The sequence below is a fragment of the Cyprinodon tularosa genome, unplaced genomic scaffold (genome assembly GCF_016077235.1).
Source record: "Cyprinodon tularosa strain WSP-4 unplaced genomic scaffold, ASM1607723v1 ctg1018, whole genome shotgun sequence".
NCBI classification, from domain to species: Eukaryota; Metazoa; Chordata; class Actinopteri; order Cyprinodontiformes; family Cyprinodontidae; genus Cyprinodon; species Cyprinodon tularosa.
Window position 1 is genome coordinate 47,276 of NW_024037803.1, and position 15,706 is coordinate 62,981.

Sequence of the window (15,706 nt, forward strand, 5' to 3'; positions counted from 1 at the left end):
AGGACAAAATGATGATGAGTGATGTATGACAAACCAAACAGACGAGTAAAGTAAATCTTTAAAAGAAGCCCTTGAGGATCTTTATATTCTGCTCTATTAGAGAATAAATTCCCGTCAGTGGAAGAACTTGTTTTACAGAAACCGTTTTCCGCTGAGAGAAAGACAAAAGACACAACTAATCATACCCTGCTGGTGACACAGGTGTTCTTACAAAGCCCCGCCCCTTCCGAGGTGATGTTAAAAAGCTCAGCCAGCCTCCCCTCATCAACACAACTCCACAGCATCAGCACTGACATCTGCTCCTAAAGCGGAAAACACTTCTCCCTGCTTCAACCCAGCGTTTAACCTTCAACTCTACATCAAGTAAGTCAAGATCTCATTATTTCTTTAACAAAGTTTGTTTCGCTTGAGTCTTGAAATTAAATGAATATTAAGCAGATGGTTAAATGTGACGTTTTTTTTCATTAAACTCAATACATTGTGATTCAGTTTCATTAAACATAATCGAAACCTTAAAAAAATAAAATTCTAACTTGTTTATTTCATTTCGGGGGTGTTTTGCGCTCAGATAAAATACAGAATAATTATAAGTAATAATGCAACTTAAAATATTTTTAAGGCTTTGTAACATTTTTAATGTTTTCTTTCTAAAAATAAAGCTTTGTGTAAATAAAATGTATTTTCCTGACAGCAATGGAGCATACAGTGATCCAGGTTATCGCCACAATGATGGTTTTCCTGACTCTGAGTTTCAAGCCAGTGTCGTCACAGGTTAGTATTTATCATCATCAAGCCTTTTATGCTTTAAACCACCTTTTTATGACCAGCTTGTTCTTCAAAGCAGAAAAAAATCATTAGATTTTTAATGCTAAAGATCTGAGCCTTCAAATATCTTCCTCTCAGTTTTACAAACTGAAGATTTTGACAGAGATTTTTCAAACGTTTACTTCTAAAAAAAAACTTTATTAGACCCAGATTCATGAAAAAAAAATAGGGCAACAAAGAAAGGATAAAATCTTTTGATTTATTGATGTTAAAGAGTAACTGATGGTTTACATAGAGCTTAACATTACCAACACAGCGACAGAAGTTAACCATTAGCCATAATTCTTTGGGCCTTACTGGAGACCTTCGGTGGTCAGTTTTCTATCAGATTTAAAAAAATATAAATAAGACAATATTTTGTGTTGAGTCATTTAATGTGTCATATATGCTGTTATATTTTCACATTAAAGATACTGGGTCAGTTAAGGTGTACTTAACTTCAACATAAGTTAAATTATCCTTTGACTGTTTATTGACTTTGACTATGTGTTTTTGTCTTAATTAGGTTGACATTACCAAGACAGGATGTGACTCTGCAAAATTTTGTTTGGAGGAACCTACCGACTGTGACCCTGCAGGCAATATGACCTGTCTTTTTGGATCTGTGGATACCACTGCTATAAACATCCCAAACGGCATGGACCTGGCCTTTGAACTCAGTGGAAACTCTTCAGGATACATCGCCATTGGTCTCAGTCCACGTAATTCTGAGGTAAATCACAAATTCTTTTAGATGGTTAAAAGTAAATTAAACTACAGTAGTTTAATAGTTTGGATCAACAGTGAGAGATTTTACAAAGACAAATGATCACTGTAACATGTGACTCACAGAAACCACGTCAATATTTAAGGTTTAATGGTTATCAAATTTTAGAGTTGCTGAAACACTGAACAAATGTTTTCCCAAGTCCCAGAGACGGACCTTCCTCCAACCCCTATATCCTAATGGTCTGAGTCAATAGCAACAGGAATCCACTGCAAACAACAGCTGGATATGGCATAGCCACAGGCCTTTATGGTCGGAATGTGTCATGAAAAAATCTAAGAACATTAAAGAATTTTAAAAAACAATCAACAAAGGATTTGTCAGGTTTTGTTGATATATTAGCAAAATAAAATTAATACCAATGTTTTTATTTTTTTATTATACATTTTATTAAAATACAATAAAAAAACTTTCAAATTTAAATATTATTTCAAAAGTCTCTTCACAACGTTCTACCGCAACGATAAAAATGCTTATCAGAATGCTTTTCTGTTTGTTTTTACATGTTGTTCCTTTTTTTATTATTTAATATAACTGTTTTTTTTTTTGGGTTATGTAACTTGGAATAATGTTTAGAACTAGGTTTTTCTTTTTTGATTGACAACCTCTGACTTCTCCTGGGCATGCTTATTTCTTTAACTCTGACTCCACCCTTTAACTGAATTACAGGATATCATGCTTCTCTTTAGATCTTAATGTCCACAAATAATGACAGAAAGAATATTTTAGTTCAAAGATTGATGTTTAAATATGAATTGTAGTTCATATGAAGTTCCTGTAGATGACTTTTTTTGTGAACTGACACTAAAACATTAACTGCATTAAATATGGACTTATATAAAATGATGGGCTCCATCCTTTTATTTACTAATGCCTTCCTTTAATAGAGAGACTCTGACATATGCCCTCTATTGTTTCATGGCTGTGATTTGACTTGTCTGTAACCTTTAGCCTTTGCATCTCTCTACAGCGTACCCTGCTGTTCATCTGTGGTCAGAACAGCTCATCAAACGTGAACTTTTTCTCCACAGCAAGGATATTCAATGAAAGCACAAAAGACCTCACAGAAACAGCAGTGGTAAGACTTTGAATTCATTTTTACCATTGCATTTCTAAATTAAGGGTTATAACAGTAATAACTGCCTTGCAAGTCATGAGAATAATACACTACAAAGCAGTGATAAAACAAATAATCTCTAAATTTATTCATTTGCACTTTAATCTCACAATATGCTTTTATAATACTAAAAAAATGTAAATTCCATATAAACAGATCCATTTTGACAAATCATATGTAAAAATGAGCAACTACAAAATGTGAAAAAAAACTTTTGTCTTCAAATTTATCCACAAAGTGTTTATGCAATACTGTGGTATTGATGGCAGATTTCAAATTCACAGAATATTTCAGTTACTGCACAAAATGTCAGTATGGACAACATCAAGTGTGTGTTTACGGTTGGTGGACTGAATGTGACCACCGTCGGGTCCTCAGCCAGGGCCGCTGAGGATACCAGCTTTACTGTGGTCATCGGGAGTGGCTCGATCAATGGAGGTAAGAGCATGACTATGAACGCTTTTCTATGTACATAGGACATCCTATCTGTTTTTAGCTTTTTGAAATGCTGAAGAAATTCTGCTCATTTTTTAATTTTCGATTTCCTTTTCAGGGGTACTTTCAGCCTTTGTGTCTGCTAAGAATGAAAGTGTAAATCTAGCCAACTTCCTATCAAACTCCACAACAAACTCCACAGCAGCACCAAATGGGGCCAACCATCCTGTCTCCTCTAATGGTAAATAAAGACTGACCTATTTGGGTCTACTTTCTGCACATATTTAGGTTGTCTATATTCAAAATAATGTTTTTGTGCTACAAGCTGATTTAACTGGATCTTAATATGTTGCAAAAGCGAACAAATTACTGCACTGATTTCATTTTAAATTGTTAAAGTTTCTGCTTTGCTGTAAATTAAATAGACATAGACTTAGACAGATTTATTTTGTCATTTTGTATACACAAGTGTAAACAAAAAGAAATTTCGTTAAGAACAGCTCTCTGGACAATTTCATGTTTTTAAGTGCAGCCTTAAAAAACAGTAAAAAATAAAATCTATAAATAAATACCAAATAAATAAATCTATAAATAAAAACTAAAATAAATCTAAAACAAATGACTTTTTACGTTGCACAGAATCTGGTTAATTAGATTAAATTAACATAAAGATTTCTCTGCTTCCCAGAAGCTTAGAAACTGTCTAAAGGTCAGATTTTATGCAGATACCAACATATACATTAATACATGAAATTAATATCAAACTGCAAGTTGATAGTTTTCCAATCTGTCCTGTTTTTTTGTGATTTTATTTCAGTCACTAACACCTTTTGCTGCTTTCTGTTCTCCCTCCAGCTGTGCTGCCTCTGCTGAGCTTCCTCACCTTGTCCCTCCTGAAGTTCGCCTGATAGAGAGCAGAAACAAAGCTGGTATAAACAAAGACACAGTGAAGGAAGCTGATTAAAAACAGCAGAAACCGAGTGTCCTTTTTTTTAAATTGGTTTTACGAAGACACTTCAGATTTTTTTTAATATTTTGCACTTTGTTTGAAATAAGAGATGAAGAAACTAATGATATAGGTTCTGAAAACCATTTTTTGATTTAAAGTATATTTTTATGTTGTAAATATATCTATTAAAACAGTTGTTTTAAATCATTCAACTGTAAATAACTTTAATGCTTTTATTACCATGTGAAATGTGAGCAGGTCTCGTCTGTTTTATTAAATCTGTCATCCAGCATTCTTCAAGGGGAGCCCTTCCTAGGATTGGCATGTTTTTAAAAGTATCTGTCGGTTAGTGATATAACAAGACGAACTCACTTTACAGAAAATACAAACTGAAAGAAAGATTTTATGTGTTGCTTTTGTTGGATCTACTTTCTGAATTTGATTGTCAGCTGATCCTCTTGTTCTGGTAAGATTGAAGAGAAACAAACCAACTGATATTTTTGCAAGTGAACAGGTTTTCAAGTGTGTGGGAGGTGAAAAATGATTACACACTAATAAGGGCCATTTTGCCAGCAGATAATGGACAGACAACACATATATGTGCAGATAATTCTTCCCACCAAGGTGTAATGGGAAGGCATGAAACATTTACAAAGAAGAGAGAAAAAATATGCAGAAAATATTGATAACCACATCCCTGTCTGTGCTAACTGTAATTTCTTTTTGACAATAAAGTGTTTGAATCAAAATAATTTTTTGTGAGTTTCTTTCAATATGTTTCAACATAATCCCCATCATAATTTCAGTTTAATATCAAGCGGCATTCATGTTTTAAAAATATTAACATCAGCTCTTCCCTGACAGCATGGTGGGAATTTCTTAAAAAAGTCATCACTTATTCCGTGCAGTCGTACATCCATCTGAAATAATCCTGACATCCTAAAAAATAATATTAAGATAAACTTTCCGTATTGGAAGACTAAAGGTATTACACATCTGGATAATTTTTTTAAGTTTATCACATTTGCTATATTAAATTTGCAATATGTCATTGATAAAAATAAATTCTTAGAATATGAACAAATTAAATCTATAATTAGAAATAAGTTTAAACATATTAATGGAGGTTTACAAATTCCAACTAATATTTCAATCTGAAAAACTCACACAGAGAGAAAAGATAATTAGAAGAATTTATTGATAAGAAAGTATAGTCTTTGGCGCTCAGACCTCGGCAGAACAATTCATGCTGAATTATGCTTTAACATGCATGAGTAGATGAATGAGAATAGGGATGTTCCCCCCGGCCTGAAACTGGTGGTGGTTTTGTCCAAGCTGGTTGACAAGGTGATCTGCTGAGCAGAATTGTGGGACTAGAAGACTGAGGGAGCTGACGCCGGGGCTTCACTCAGACTCGGGATATAGAGGTCCTGCTCGATGATGCAGGTACCGTGAACTGTCCATGATGAGCAAGCATGAAGCGACAGTGGAGAGGAAAAACTCCCCCTTGGGAAGAAACCTCTGGCAGAACCGGGCTCAACATGGTGGTCTTCTGCCGGACCAATGCGATGAGACGAGGGATGGTGACAACTGGGATTAATACTCTCTGATGAGGTTGAGGTGAAGTCGTGTCATGGAGGACGATTCAGCTGTGATGGCGGAGAGGGGGATGGAGGTGGGTGAATTGTCATCTGAATCGAAATCTGACATTGCGATTGCAGGATAGCGGGCTGGGATGAGGATTTGAAAGGAGTTTATAAAGTGGAAGCAGGACGCTGATTGGGCTTCGTGGTGGAGTAGTTCGAAGCTGATTGGCTCGCTTAGGAGACGGATCAGCTTCTGATTGGATGGAGGTAAGTCAGAGTTTCTTCAATTGAACTTCCGCTAGAGCTTCATATTAGAGTTCCTAGAGTTAAACCCTCCAAAACTGCTGTCTAAATTATACAGGACACTGACTAAACTGGATAATGTAATATCTCCTCCTCTTATGAAATGGGACGATGATTTATGAGTCAGCTTTGAACAAATATTTCTAGGCTCAGATATGTCTAAGAACTTTCAAAATGACTAGAAACCATCATTTACAACTAATACAATACAAAATCTTTCACAGAGTGCACTATACACGTCAAAGATTATTTAAGATGGGTTTTGCACAATCTAATATCTGTACACAGTGCACAGGCAATCATCTTGATATTATTTTATTATTATTCTCACGTTATGGTTATGCACACCTTTTCAGAGTTTCTAGATACAGATATGTAAGGACTTAAAAAAGTGCCTGAGTTGTAAAAATTTCACCTTCCCCATCAGTTTGCTTGCTAGGGAAAAATAGTATGTATGGCTTTCACTGCCTTATGTATCCTTATGTAAGAAAACTGTCCTCATGAAGTCGAAAAGTAAGGAAAAACTCAGTATCAATCAGTATAGAGATCTTTTGTTGGATCTTGAGACTGTCACATAGGGGGTGGAGGTTGGACAGGACCCAAATGCAGACACAAGAGCTTGAGGTGGTTACTTGAATATTTAATTTACCACAAGTCCAACAGAAGCAAAAATCCAAAAAGACATAAATGCACAGACATCCAAAAATGAAGAAAACCAAGAATACTCACAACAAGAAGGGGACAAAGTAATGACGACAAACCAGCAAAGAGTGGCTGAACAGGAGGAGATTATATGGTAGAGAGAAACAAAGACCAGGCTAATTAGCAGATTTGGAGCAGGTGTGAACAGAGGCAAGAAGGTAGTTAGGGAGAAGGAGACTGACACAAAAGGGCAAACAGGAAATATCTAAGAACTAAAAAAAAAAATCCCACTCAGGGTGGGTGGAGCAAGGACCAGGAAGGAGGGGACGAAACAAAAGCAAAGTCAAAAACACAACACAAACCGCCAAGGGTGGGCGGAGGGGAAAGCAGAAAAGAGGTCAATAAACAAAAACCAAAAAAAGAGTTCAAACACAAAACAACCCACCAAAGGTGGACTAGGCCAAGCAAAGTCCAATGAAAGACCAATGAAAGATCAGAGATAAAACTAGAACAAAACCAAAACCATGACAGAGATAACATCTGAATCCATATCAGACCCATCTCTTTGGGCTTTCTTGATTGGCTCCATCACTTAGTGGAAATGGGGCCTGTGGGATGGGTCCTGCGGGGCGCGGGGGGACTGTGCGGGGGGTCCCTTCGCCATGGGCTCTGGGGGGGTAATCGTAGTGGGGCGCCTAGTGGGTCTGACCCTGGGGTCTGTTGCCCCCTTCGGGGCGGGTGCCCTCGCAGGGCATCAGGGGTTTGGGTTCTGGGGTCTGAAGGGCTTCATGTCCGGCCCCCTATCTTAGTCCTGGTCCATGCCGTCTCCTGGTGTGGGTTTCGCCTGGGGTGGGGCGTTCTGCATGGTTTGTGTGGGCTGGCTAACCATGAATTTTTTTTTTCTCTCTTTTTTTTCTTCCATTACAGCCAGGAGGTTTGGTGAGCAGGTTGGGGGGGTATGGGGTGTTGGCCCTGGTGGGTGGTTGGCTCACAGGCCATGCCTCCTGTCCCTGGCCCCCGGGCTATGGTGGTGCAACTAGAGGGGCCCCCCTCTCAGGGGTGCCTATCGGAGTCAGCTGGGGAGCTGGCTCCCTGGGAGTGCAGTAGGCCCCCCACTCCTTTTCTCCCCAGCCCAGGATTCCTCCCTCTGCCTGCTCAATCACACTGCCACACATGTAGGACCTTGGGCAGGGGGTCGTTACTTGAGGGCCCCACCTCCTGATGACAGCCCTCACCACAATTTTATTTTGCATTTAAGACACTTTCATTCACAACATTTTAACAACACACATCTATTTAGGGCATTGTCTGGGAGGGTGGGGGATAAAGACACCTGGGGGGGCTTATTGCGTGGGCCGCACCTCGGATGGCTACTCATTTCGCATTTAGACATTGCGGACCCTGGGCGGTTGATCCGGAAGATCTTCCAGACGGGGGAAGGACTGTGCCGCACACCCCCTTTGCTACTCTCAGTTTTAATTACAGCTGAGAAGAACACGCAACAACACAAAATTTGAGCAGGAGCAGAGAGGATTGGGGTCTTTCTGACACCCCCATTCTCTGGTTGCCACGCAGAGTCTGGGGCCCGGAGGAAGAGCAGGCCACCTGGTACGGGGTCTTGGCAAGGGTTGTGCAGGGCCTGGGTGGCTTTCTGGGACTGGGACTGACATTTCTACTCTCCCCAAAAATGGGTGGGGGGAGGGGTGGCTAGGGTATGGAGGGGGAGGGAGTGGGCCTGTGATGGGGGAGAGAGGTTCCGGTTGGGTGGCCTGTGTGGGACATGTTAGACCCGTTTCTTGCACCAGGGTCATCTGGTCCGGATGCGAGATGGGGGAGTCAGGTGCGAAGAAGCAACTAGATGGGTTGGATTGTGGTGGTGACACTGCTCACCTCCCCCCATCTGGATTTCAGGGTTCACCTATTGAGTTATCCAGTAATCCCAGGAATGGGGGCGTTCCCGGGATTACTAGATTACTGGGGTGATGGGTTCTTGGTTCTGGGATTATTGAATGTGAGTGTAATATGTGAATGCGCGTTCGTCGTTTTTTTGTTTGATTGTTTTTTGAAGAGTCTGTTTGTTGCGAGTGGGGGCACTAGGGTTTGAAGGTGTGATTGACATTGAATGTTTTTTTTTTTTTTTACTTGTAAAGTTCGGGTGCTCCCTTTCCAAAGAACATCTCAAGTCTCCGCTGAGCGTGGAGCCCATTTCCCCCGTCCCCCAATACATAAGGCGGTGAAAGCTTTAAAAGTAATTTTCGAGCACAGTGAAAAGCCACGCCCACAGGCAGGCCCTTATCAGGGTTAATTATCATTTTATTTCTTCATATTTATTATATTCTTTTCCTTAACTACTGTCAGGACTCCAGTTTTTGTGTTTGTCTGTTTGTCCTGTCTTTGTGTTCTCCCTTCCACCGCCTGGCTCCGGTTCGCCTCCTCACACACCTGCGAATGGTTACCTCATCACCGGACTGCTCTTAAGCTGCTGGTTGCCACTACCTCGACGCCAGAGTGTTTGCCAGTTTGGGGTACTCTAGCCAAGCCTTGTTTATTCTGAGCCTAATCTGAGTTTTTGCATTGCGAGTTTTTGTACTCAAGCCAAGCTGAGATCACATTGAGTTTAACTGAGTGCTTGTTTCTCCCTGAGACTCAACTTTGTTTGTTTTTGCTTTTCGGCAGGAAGCCTTCCTGCAAACTGGACCTTTTCGGACCGCCTCCTCCCAAGTGGGATCAACTGAGTCTTACACTGAGCGACGGATTCCAAACAGGAGGTTTGGATCCAGCCACCTTTAAGAATGCAGAGATCACTCTCTGAGTAAGGAAGTCATCTTCACCACTACCCGTTTAAGTACCACAGGAAACCTGAGTTGCAACCAGCGGCTACATCATTCAACTCCGTCCGAGTTCTGGGTAAACCCTGTTCAGCCCTCCACCGAATCAGACAAACTCTGGAAGACCAACACACTGACTGGATTTAAAGAGTCTCCACTTCTCTGGAAATGTGAGTGGCAACAAATCCCCTCCTTCATATTAACAAATCCATTTTCCCACTGAGCCTGAATCTAACAGTCTGTCTTCCCCTTGTCTCCCAGTTTCCGGCTGAGCAGAGTTCGGAGAAACTCTGCACCGAGCTCAAAATACCCACATGCTTCGCTGCATGTGGGTCCGAGCCTTAGATAAAATCATGACAACTACAGTGCTGAAGCCCTGTAATATTTATTGAACAGAAGATAAAATATGTCCTAAATTAATTTGGAATCCTAAGATCAAAAGGTGTGTTTTCCAAGCATCATTTGCCTATTAAGTTAATCAGCTGTAACTGAGTAGTAGTATATTCAATCATGGAATCTGTTAAGGTCCTATCATGCAGTTCCTATATTTGCAAGAACTTTTAAATATAACAGCATAAAAATGTCATATTTCCACATTAAAATCTTAGCTTCATCCCTTCTCCTTCAAGCTGTATATTTCACAATATAAATGTTGCCATATACTTAACCAATATTGTTGTTTGATAGAAGCTGAAAAAATTGGTCATTTCATTTTGTTTTAAGCAAATACAACTAGTAGTTACATTGTACATCTCCGCAATACATACAAATAATATATTTCCAGCAGAATGCCTGTTAACAGGTCTGTGCACCAGAGAGTACATTTCAGAATTCGAGTAACGGGCCAAAATGACCCCAGGGACCCCAGCAGTTAGAATACAACCCTACCTGATCAACCCTCCGGTTCATTAAAGCCATTGTTCTCATACAGCTTGTTAAAGAAAAATGATTATTTTTAGTTTTTAATACAGTTAATCTTATGGCATGTGTAAAAGGTATGTTGAGCACTCTCATTTTGAACATATTTCTTAATTTTGAACAAGTTTGTGAAGATAACCTTTCCTTGAAGCAAATTACTGAATTTAAGTTTGTTCCTGAGAATTTATGGCAGGAGAGGCCCCGCATTCCACAGCTGTCTGTGAAATCTTATCTTATGTTTTCCTTAGCCAGATGACCTTAAGAATTCTAGAGGCCAAGACAAGCTTTCCGCTTTTTCTTGTTAAAACAAAGAAGCAAATGACCCCAGATGTTTGCCGTAAATTAGGGGACGTTCTAAGTTTTTCTGAGTGTCCAAGATAGCTCCTGGTTGGAGGAGCAAAAGCCAGCCTTATTTGAATAAATTAAATACAAGAGGATAAAACTTTCTACACAGAAGTAACAAATCAGATTTGCTCTTGCAACTCGCCAAAGATGACTTTCAGGTAAATGAATGTATGTCTCCGTTGTTCTGCAGTTTCTGGTGTAAGTTTTTGCATTGTCTTACTTCTAAGTTTATGCATTGTCTTATATTGGATTAAACTCTGTAATTCTGTGACGTCAACACGCATTGCTGGTTTTCCTTGTGGCCACATATGGCCGCCAAGAGGAGCTGGGATACAGAGAAAGAGAGAGAGACAAACTTTTTTCCAAAATTAACTTTTTATAAATTTCTTCCTTAACAATTGGGGGCTCGTGCCGGTTCTGGAATCTCGGTGGGCGGCTGTTTGGCACTGATTGATCCGTTTCGGCCCGACGCTTCGGTGTGGTAAGACACTATTTAATGTTTTATTTTTTTTGGGTTGTCTGAAGCGCTGTTTCGTTGGACCGTGGCTGATTGCTCTTGGTGTGTGCGGCCTCACAGAATTTAGAAACTGCAGCGGTATATAAAATCCCTCCTCAAAGAGTCTGTAGTTTGAAGAGAAAATACACATTACAGGGAACTTTGGCTAGTTCAAACAGAGCCTTTACGTTAACTCTGATTCTAAAGCTGGGTTTCTTTTAAATTCTTTACCCTGAGGATCCATGCCTGTGCCTCAATAAAAGAATTTCGGGTGTCTGTGTATTAATTAGCATGGGCTTGTATCAGCCCGGAGATTATGGCTCATCTCCAGTGGACTTATAATTAATTATTTGGGTTAATTGGACTGAGTTGTATCACTCATGGAAAAAGGACTAATAGCAGGTTGGATCACCATTCTCTGGCATCCTGAATCGAGTTGCCAAAGAGCATAAAGGACTGAGAATACTTAATTTAGTACAGGTTGAATCACCTTAAAGGACTGAGACAAGTTATTTAATTCGGTACAGGTGGAATCACCTTAAAGAACTGAGAAGTTGAAATGAGAATAAAAGAGATTTGTAAAAGTGAAGTTGGAAAATTAAAAGATGCGTCATACATTCTTTTAGCCGGCGCCTGACATTTTCTTTTCTTTTCTGTCTTTTCTTGGCTGAACTACGACGTTGTCTGTGTTTCTGTGTTTTGTACGTTTCTTTGTGTTTGTGTGCGTGCTTGGCTGCGGGTTGATCTATTGCTGTGTGTCTGTCTTCCGCCTTTATATGTTCCACCACGCGCTGCTGTCTATTTGTCTGTCTGTGTCTGAATTGTGCTGAGATTGTGCAGAAGTGATTTGTGTTTCACTACATGTTATGTGTTTGTCTTGTGATTTTTGTGTTGGTGGATGGTTAATTAGATTGTGTTATGAAATATTGTCAAATGTTTTGGCTGGATGTTGTATTACTAACTTTCTGTTAAAATGTGCTTCTGTGGGACAGAGGTTTCTCCATTTTGGTTACAAGTTTTGTTTCACAGCAGGGGGACTGATTGACCACTCCATTTGCATTTTGGGAGTGCTTCAGTTCTGTTAGCACTGACATTTCCAGCTCACTCTTTCAGGATTCTTGGATTTTGATGTGAATTTCTTTTAGAACTGTGTTTTGTGTTGAAATGAAAAGTACAAAATAACAGATTTACAGATGTTTTTACTTTCTCAGCGGGAGAAATGTGTGGCATCAGTTCCAGGCTGGAGCACTGGAATTATCCTATTGTTTTTTTTATAATATTGTAACATTGACAATCACTTCAATTTCTAGGTTTCCTGACACAGGATGGCACAAACAAAAGAACAAAAACGAGAACATATGGATGTTTTTCTGCTTGACAGTGTTTTCTACACTGTTAATGTAGGACATGTTGAAACACTAATGAATGACTTTGTTTCTTGTAGGACGATCTTCGTGTGCAGCCCATTTTGCATATTACATGACCACATGAACGGTTTTTGGGTTTTCCTACAGGGGGTCTGGGTAGCCATTCAATAACAGTGGGCTATCATGAAATACGGTTGTGTGTATAATATGGAGTTTTTAAAACAGGTTCACTCAAAACTGAACAATATTAGAACTATTGGATAATTATGTTTTTTTTTTCTTCTCAACCATGGTGTTATAATAATTGTGTCATGATCGGTTCTCTAATGGAGACCCAAAGATGCAGAACACCACTGACGGACACAGGATGAAAAGTTTAACACGTTTATTTGCACATTCACACAGTTTATGCAGAAGGCTGGTTCGGGCCTGGATTCTGGTTTCACCGGAGTCTGCGTGAGAGACAGCACTGTTAAGGACTGTTGACGGGGTTTGGTTCCCAATGGTGCAGAGAAAGTACCTTGAGGGTTCTTGAGGTTCTCTTTGGGAGAGTCACTGTTGGTTCTGGAGATGGATTTAGTAGCAGAGTCCGTTAGCTGCTTCAGCGTCTCACGTCTAGCTTGAACAGACCTTGGTCTTGGTTTCCCAGCTCTAGCTCAGAGCTGCTTGGAGGTTCTCTGAGAGTCTTCAGGGTTTGGCTCTGAGGGTCGGCTCGGCAGGTTAGCTCTTCCAGAGCTTTCACGAAGGAAGCACGGGTTTCCTAGAGGCACAGAGACAAAGGTTAGAATCCAACCAGGAATTTGAGTCATAGAAAATCACTGAGATCAAGGCTTTAGCGCTGACCAACTGGAACAACACTGCGGCGTTGAGACAAGGTCTGAAGACAGCTTATATAGTGGATCCTCTGATGATCTTGATGAGTTGCAGCTGTGCAGGAGGCTCCCTCAGAGGATCCACGGCGGACTCTGCTGGAGAAAGATGGGATTTTCTCCAGCTCCCAACAAATTGTGTTTAAGACTTTCACAGGACGAATTTTGGTTTGAAATCTGGGGAGATATGTGGTAAATGGACTCAGTACAAATTGGGAAGTTCTAACTCTATGGTTCACAAATATCTTTATTTTACACATTGGAGTGGGACGAACAAATTAGGAAGCGCTATGTACATATGACGTCACTTTAGTGAGTAGCTGTGTGATATTTTTCTTATTTTAAACTATTTAGGGACAGTAAAGGTTTTGTTTCATAAATATACTTTTATTACTGCTTTCCGGACAATTTTAAGGTAAAGACGATTACATATTTTGGTGTCACAATCTGGTTAAAGCTGAATCATCTGCTTGTGCAGTGGAATTAATATGAAATGAGAATTCAGCCTTGGCTTAAAGCAGATAAATGTAGTTATTAGGAAACTGTGTTATCCACTTTGACTAACAACACTATTCAATTCAATTCAATTCAGTTTATTTATATAGCGCCAAATTCACAACACATGTCATCTCAAGGCACTTTACAGTTCAACCAGATCATACAGTCAAATTGATACAAAGTTTTCTATCTAAGGAAAACCAGTTGATTGCATTGACTCATTTACTCAAATACAATCCCTCACACTAAGCATGCTTGTAGCGACAGTGGAGAGGAAAAACTCCCTTTTAACAGGAAGAAACCTCCAGCAGAACCAGGCTCAGTGTGAGCGGCCATCTGCCAAGGCCGACTGGGGTTCAAGTAGACAGAAGCAGAGATACAAAAAGCAGCTGTAAAAGGCGGCCCTGTCCAGGAAACACACAGCCAGGCAGACGAGCTCCAAGGCAGCTCCCATGCCAGAGGATGAAGAGAGCACATCCACCCAGCCACGGCCAGAGAAACAGGACCACACCTGAAGACAGGCCGATCTCCAACATCTACAAACAAGGGTGTTGATGGAAGCAGCACAGCTGATGTTTCTTTCCTGGATGACGTCACAGCCAAACAGGAACAGACGAGGCAAAGCTACTCTGAGGAAAAGCAGAGAGAGCAGAAGGTTAGAGATTGAACAAACAGATTCTGCAGAATAGGAGAACAGAGAGAGAATGAAGCAGAATGATGAAATGGGGGTCCCTATGTCCTCCAAAAGTCTAAGCCTATAGCAGCATAACTATAGAGAGAGAGCTCAGGATAACCTGAGCCACCCTAACTATAAGCTTTATCAAAAAGGAAAGTTTTAAGCCTAGTCTTAAAAGTAGACAGAGTGTCTGCCTCACGGACTAAAACTGGTAGTTGGTTCCACAGGAGAGGAGCCTGATAACTAAAAGATCTGCCTCCCATTCTGTTTTTAGAAATTCTAGGAACCACTAGTAAACCTGCAGATTGAGAGCGAAGTGCTCTGTTAGGAACATAAGGAACAATCAGATCTCTGATATAAGATGGAGCTTGGCCATTTAAGGCTTTATATGTGAGAAGGAGGATTTTATATTCTATTCTGGATTTAACAGGAAGCCAATGAAGAGAAGCCAGGATAGGAGAGATATGATCTCTCTTTTTCATTTTCATCAGAACTCTGGCTGCAGCATTTTGGATCAGCTGAAGGCTTTTAACTACAGTTTGTGGACTTCCTGATAGTAAAGAATTACAATAGTCCAGCCTTGAAGTAACAAATGCATGGACTAGTTTCTCAGCATCACCCCTGGACAGGAGATTTCTAATTTTTGCAATGTTCCTCAGATGAAAGAAGGAAATTCTAGAAACCTCTTTGATCTGGGATTTAAATGACAGGTCCTGATCAAAAATAACACCAAGATTTTTTACTTTATTATCTGAAATCAGTTTAATCCCATCCAAATGAAGTGACTGGCTAATCAGCTTCTTTTTCAGAGACTCTGGTCCAAAGACTATAACTTCTGTTTTGTCTGCATTCAGAAGCAGAAAGTTAAGAGTCATCCAGGTTTTTATGTCTTCAAGACATGCTTGTAATCTATGTAATGGGTTAGCTTCATCTGGATTTATAGACAGATATAGCTGGGTATCATCAGCATAACAGTGGAAATTAATCCCATGCTGTCTAATAACTCTACCAATTGGGAGCATGTATAAAGTAAAGAGAATTGGTCCTAGCACTGATCCCTGTGGTACTCCACAGGTAACCTTTGAG

The 15,706-nt window shown here is 40.0% G+C and overlaps 1 long non-coding RNA gene across 1 annotated transcript in view; it reads left to right on the top strand.

The window, feature by feature from the left end:
- Positions 1-201: 201 nt before the first annotated feature.
- Positions 202-15,706, top strand: part of LOC119779306 — a 43,785-nt gene continuing 28,280 nt past the window's right edge. The window contains exons 1-2 of the long non-coding RNA XR_005280208.1: positions 202-363; positions 692-771. This is a non-coding gene — a long non-coding RNA (uncharacterized LOC119779306). The remainder of the gene's footprint in view (positions 364-691; positions 772-15,706) is intronic.